At 45.4% G+C, this 5,376-nt stretch overlaps 1 non-coding gene across 1 annotated transcript; it reads right to left on the reverse strand.

Moving 5' to 3' along the window:
- Positions 1 to 883: 883 nt before the first annotated feature.
- Positions 884 to 1,096, reverse strand: LOC117082941. Its single transcript, XR_004436855.1, has one exon. It is a non-coding gene; the product is annotated as a small nucleolar RNA U3 (small nucleolar RNA).
- Between the last annotated feature and the right edge of the window lie 4,280 nt (positions 1,097 to 5,376).

Here is a 5,376-nt window from a genome sequence, read left to right on the forward strand (position 1 = left end):
TATCTGATATGGGAAATGCTCTTCTGATTTATTTGCATTTCTTTGCTTTTCAGGGAGATTGAATGTAGTCTCATATCTTACTGGTAAATTTCCTATTCATGTCTTTTGCCCATGTTTCTCTTGTCTGTCTTATTATTTTGTAAATGTTCTTTGTATAGAAAAGATAATCACTCATTGTCTCTCATATTTGTTGCAGATTTTTTTCTCATTTTCCTATTTTAAACTTTTATGGATTTTTTTCTATATTAAGGATGTTATGCAAACAAACACATCTATCATTTTTCTTGGACTTCTGGATATTATGTGATGCTTTAAACCTCAACTCCATGTTTTCTTTCTCTTTTTTTTGGCTTTGTCACCCAAGCTGGAGTGCAGTGGCTCAATTTCAGCTCACTCCAACTTCTGACTCCCAGTTCAAGTGATTCTCGTGCCTCAGTCCCCTGAATAACTAGAATTACAAGTGTGCACCGCAAGGCCCAGCTAATTTTTTTTTTTTTTTTTTTTTTTTGTACTTTTAGTAGAGACAGTTTTCACTGTGTTGGCCAGGCTGGTCTCAGACTCCTGACCTCAAATGATCTGCCCGCCTTGGCCTCCCAAAGTGCTGGGATTACATGCGTGAGCCACTGCACCCGGCCTATATTTTCACCCTGTTGGCCAGGCTGGTCTGGAACTCCTGACCTCAAGTGACCCACCTGCCTCAGCCTCCCAAAGTGCTGGGATTACAGGTGTGAGCCACCACGCCTGGCGCAGGTGTATCTTTATGATACTGAAGATGCACGAGAAGGGCTTCCTGGACAGGGTTCAAAGCTCAAAACGAGAATTTGGATCTGTGCCTGGTCCCACATTAGTGCTGTTTTGTTTTGTTGATTTTTTAAGAAGGGAAACCACTTGGACTGCGTCCTCTCCTTCTTACTCTCCTGGAGGAAAGGAAGATCATCATCAATGCCTAGTGGCAGGTGCAACAAAACAAGTCCGAGAGCTGGCTTCATACTCAGGAAAGAACATGGTGTGTCCTGTTCCTGGAGTCCAGCTCCACACGATCAAAGAAACTGCCCCCGCAATGAGCTGTAGACATGAACTCTGAAAACACAATCCTCATGTGTCTGGAATTTATTCCTTCCGGTGGGTTCTTGGTCTCCCTAACTTCAAGAATGAAACTGAGGACCCGCACAGCGAGTGTTACAGTTCTTAAAGATGGTGTGTCTGGAGTTTGTTTCTTCAGATGTTCGGATGTGTCCGGAATTTCTTCCTTCCGGTGGGTTCATGGACCCGCTGACTTCGGGAGTGAAGCCACAGACCTTCGTGGTAAGTGTTACGATTCTTAAACCCGGCACCTCCAGAGTTGCTTGTTCCTCCCAGTGTGTTAAAGGTAGAGTGAACCCAAAGAGCGAACAGAAGCAAGAGTCATTGTGAAGAGCCAAAGAACAAAGTTGCCACATCCTATAGGAGAACCAGAGCGGTAGCCACTGCTGGCTAGGGTGGCCTGCTTTTATTCCCTTATTTGGCCCCACCCACATCCTGCTGATTGGTCCATTTTTACAGAGTGCTGATTGGTGCGTTTACAAACCTTTAACTAGACACAGAGTGCTGATTGGTGCATTTACAATCCTTTAGCTAGACAGAAAAGTTCTCCAAGTCCCCACTGGACCAGCAAGCCCAGCCAGCTTCATCTCTTCCTCACACATGGGTGCTCTGAGGGAAACAGCCATGTCTGGGTTGATTATAATGTGGGGAAAGTTGGCCTTCATGGCCTTTCTCTCTCACGCTCTCTGTTTCTCTGTCTCTGTTTCTCTCTCCCTGTCTCTTTCTCTGTTTGTCTCTCTCTCCCTTTCTTTCTCTCCCTGTTTCTCTCTGTCTCTTTCTCTCTGTCTCTCTCTCCTTTTTCTCTCCTTCTCTTTATCTGTTTCCCTCACACTGTTTCTGTCTCCGTCTATGTGTGTGTGTGTGTCTCCTCTTTCTCTCTCTCTGTCTCTTCTCTTTCTCTTTCTGTTGATGTCTCTTGTCTCTTTCATCTCTTAGTCTGTCTCTCTGTCTCTGTGTCTCTCCCTTTCTCTTTGTCTCTCTCTCTACTTCTATTTCTCTCCCTCTGTTTCTCTTTCTCTCTGTCTGTTTCTTTATGTCTCTGTCTGTCCCTCTCCTTTTTCTCTCCCTCTCTTTGTCTCTCTGTTTCTCTCTCAGTCTCCTTCTTTCTCTCCCTCTCTCTGTCTGTCTCTGTCTCTCTGTCTGTCTCTGTCTCTGTCTCTCTGCACTCTGGCATCTCCAAACCTGCCCACCTCCTCCAGCATCTTGCTCTCAGCTAACTGCTATAAAACAACTCTTAAGACTCTCCCTGGTAAATGCTTAAGAATCTATTCTCTCTTCAGAGGTACTTGCAGGATTTTCTATATACCTGTCAGAACTTGTTAGTGAGAGACACTGCTACCTGCCCAGAGCATCACCCACCTTGACAGCTACCTTCTCCTAGGAGAAAAACACCTCGAAAAATTACTGTGTACATTTTTATGCCCAATGTGGTTGGTGCAAGGAGAATTCATCTTATTAAATGTCAGATATGCAAATTCTTCTTAAAGAATCATGCCCAGAAATTGGGCTCGGCTATTTAATGCCATCTGAATATGATCTCCCAGGACGAGCAAGAGTGTCTTCCTGGTTATTTTGATGGGGAGAGGGAAATGAATTTGGACAAAAACTAGCAGTTGTGGGAGCCGGTGGATTCTGCAAAACAGAAAGTAGGAAATAACGAGAGTTGGGAAGAGCCCAGGATGTGGAGTGATAGAAATTATGGGGTCTGCTTTGCAGAGGAGAAAACAGAAGAATGAATGAATGAATGAATGAGTGAATATGATTATGAAGTGATTTCTCTGGGAAGACTTCAGGTGATGGCTAGATTATATTTGCCTGAATCCAAAATGTTAGATCTTGGACTAAAAGAGAGGAGGAGCTGGGTGTGGTGGCTCACGCCTGTAATCCCAGCACTTTGGGAGGCCGAGGCAGTCAGATCACTTGAGGTCAGGAGTTCAAGACCAGCCTGGCCTACATGGCAAAACCCCATCTCTACCAAAAAAAAAAAAAAAAAGAAAAATATTTTTTAAAAAGTTAGCTGAGCTTGTTCACACACACCTGTAATCCCAGCTACTCAGGAGGCTGAGGCATGAGAATTGCTTGAACCTGGGAGGTGGAAGTTGCTGTGAGCCAATACTAAACAACTGCACTCCAGCCTCGGCATCAGAGGGAGACTCTGTCTCAAAAAAAAAAAAAAAAAAAGAGAGAGAGAGGAGGAAGAGGGGTGAACCACCCAAGAGATCAGAGTCACGCAGGATCCAGTCATTGGAAAACTTCCATGCCTAAAAACAACTTGCAAGGGCCTTCATCATTTGCTCCCAGTTTATTTTCTCTCTCCACTCGCTGCACTGCAGCCACACCTACGTTTTCTTTTCTTTTCCTTTTTCAGAGGCAGGGTCTCAGTGTAGCCCAGGCTGGAGTACAATGGCTCAGTCATAGCTCACTGCAGCCTTGAACTCCCAGGCTCAAGCCATCCTCCCACCTCAGCCTCCTGAGTAACTGGGACTACAGGTACATGTCTCCATGCCTGGCTATTTTTAAAATTATTTAGTTGAAACAGAGTCTCACTATGTCGCCCAGGCTGGTCTTGAACACCTGGCTTCAAACAATCCTCCCTCCTCAGCCTCCTAAAGTGCTGGGATTATAGGCATGAGCCACTACATCTGGCCCACAGCTACTTTTTCTTTTCTTTTCTTTTCTTTTCTTTTTTTTTTTTTTTTGAGACAGAGTCTCTGTCGCCCAGGCTGGAGTGCAGTGGCGCCATCTCGGCTCACTGCAAGCTCTGCCTCCAGGGTTCACGCCATTCTCCTGTCCCAGCCTCCCGAGTAGCTGGGACTACAGGCGCCCACCACCATGCCCGGCTAATTTTTTTTTGTTTGTGTTTCTTTGTTTTTTTTTTTCTTTTTTCTTTTTTTGTATTTTTAGTAGAGACGGGGTTTCACCATGTTAGCCAGGATGATCTCGATCTCCTGACCTCATGATCCATCGGCCTCGGCCTCCCAAAATGCTGGGATTACAGGCATGAGCCACCGCGCCCAGCCCACAGCTACTTTTTCAAAGGCTTCCAAACACAACTGGTGTTCATGCCTCGTGGTCTTTGTGTAATCCATTCTCCTGCCTGAAATGCTGTCCTTGGGCTGGCTCTCTGAGCTCCTGAGCATCCTTTAAGAGTTAACCAAAATATCCCTGCTCCTGAGATGCCTCCCTGACCTGTGACTCCTCCTCCCCTCCAGGCATTCTATTTCTGCTGTGCTTTCAAAATACTGCTTACGTAGGTCTATTAATATTTAGCACTCTTTATTACACTGTTTACTTGGTTTATTTGATGTAAGCTCCTTGACAGCAGGGAGCGCACATATTTTCTCTTGGAGTATCCAGCTCCTGGCATAATGCCTAGAAAGCAGTGAATGTCAATCAATTCTCCATAAATAAGAAGAAAAGAATAGGAAGATCCCAGAAGAGAAGGGAGGATGTTTCATTGACTTGATCTGATGAAAATTATGATACATACCTTTCATTTAATTATGTGGAGTTGATACTCAGAGGGTCCTGGGTATATTCTTATATTTTGATATAGTAAAAGACAAAATGCTGGGAAAGAAATCCGAAGAAGAAGAGGGGGCATTTGGCTTTGAATTACAGGGGCCCCATATCCAGGGGGAGAAATCGTGTCCTCTTCCGCAAGGTGGTGCTAGTGAGAAGTTACGTAAGAGAAGAATTGACTGATCGGCCATGAAGACACCTCCATTGTTGGCACTTTTAGTACAAACAGTGCTAAGAGTCTAGGTGAAGCATCTCTGTGAATACCTTGCTCAAATGCCAAAGGCATTCCCACCCTTCCCACAGACAGGCAAGGCAGACCATTCCCAGGAAACAGAGCAGCTTGCGCATTCCTGAGAAGTAGCCCTGGCATGCCGTCGCTAACTCTAGCTCAAAATCGGTGGTTATTGCATTGGCTTGGTGGCTCACGCCTGTAATCCCAGCACATTGGGAGGCTGGGGCGGGCGGATCATCTGAGGTCAGGAGTTCAAGACCAATCTGGCCAACATGGCGAAACCCCATCTCTACTAAAAATATGAAAAATTAGCCAGGCATGGTGGCAGGCGTCTGTAATCCCAGCTACATGGGAGGCTGAGACAAGAAAATCACTTGAACCCGGGAGGTAGAGGCTGCTGTGAGCCAAGATCATGCCACTGCACTCCAGCCTGGATGACAGACTGAGACTCCATCTCAATAAATAAATAAATACATTGGTGGTTCTCACCCAGAGAAGATTTTGCTTCTTCCCCCAAGGGATATCTGGAGATGTCTGAA

Source organism: Trachypithecus francoisi, unplaced genomic scaffold (assembly GCF_009764315.1).
Source record: "Trachypithecus francoisi isolate TF-2019V2 unplaced genomic scaffold, Tfra_2.0 Lachesis_group9, whole genome shotgun sequence".
NCBI classification, from domain to species: Eukaryota; Metazoa; Chordata; class Mammalia; order Primates; family Cercopithecidae; genus Trachypithecus; species Trachypithecus francoisi.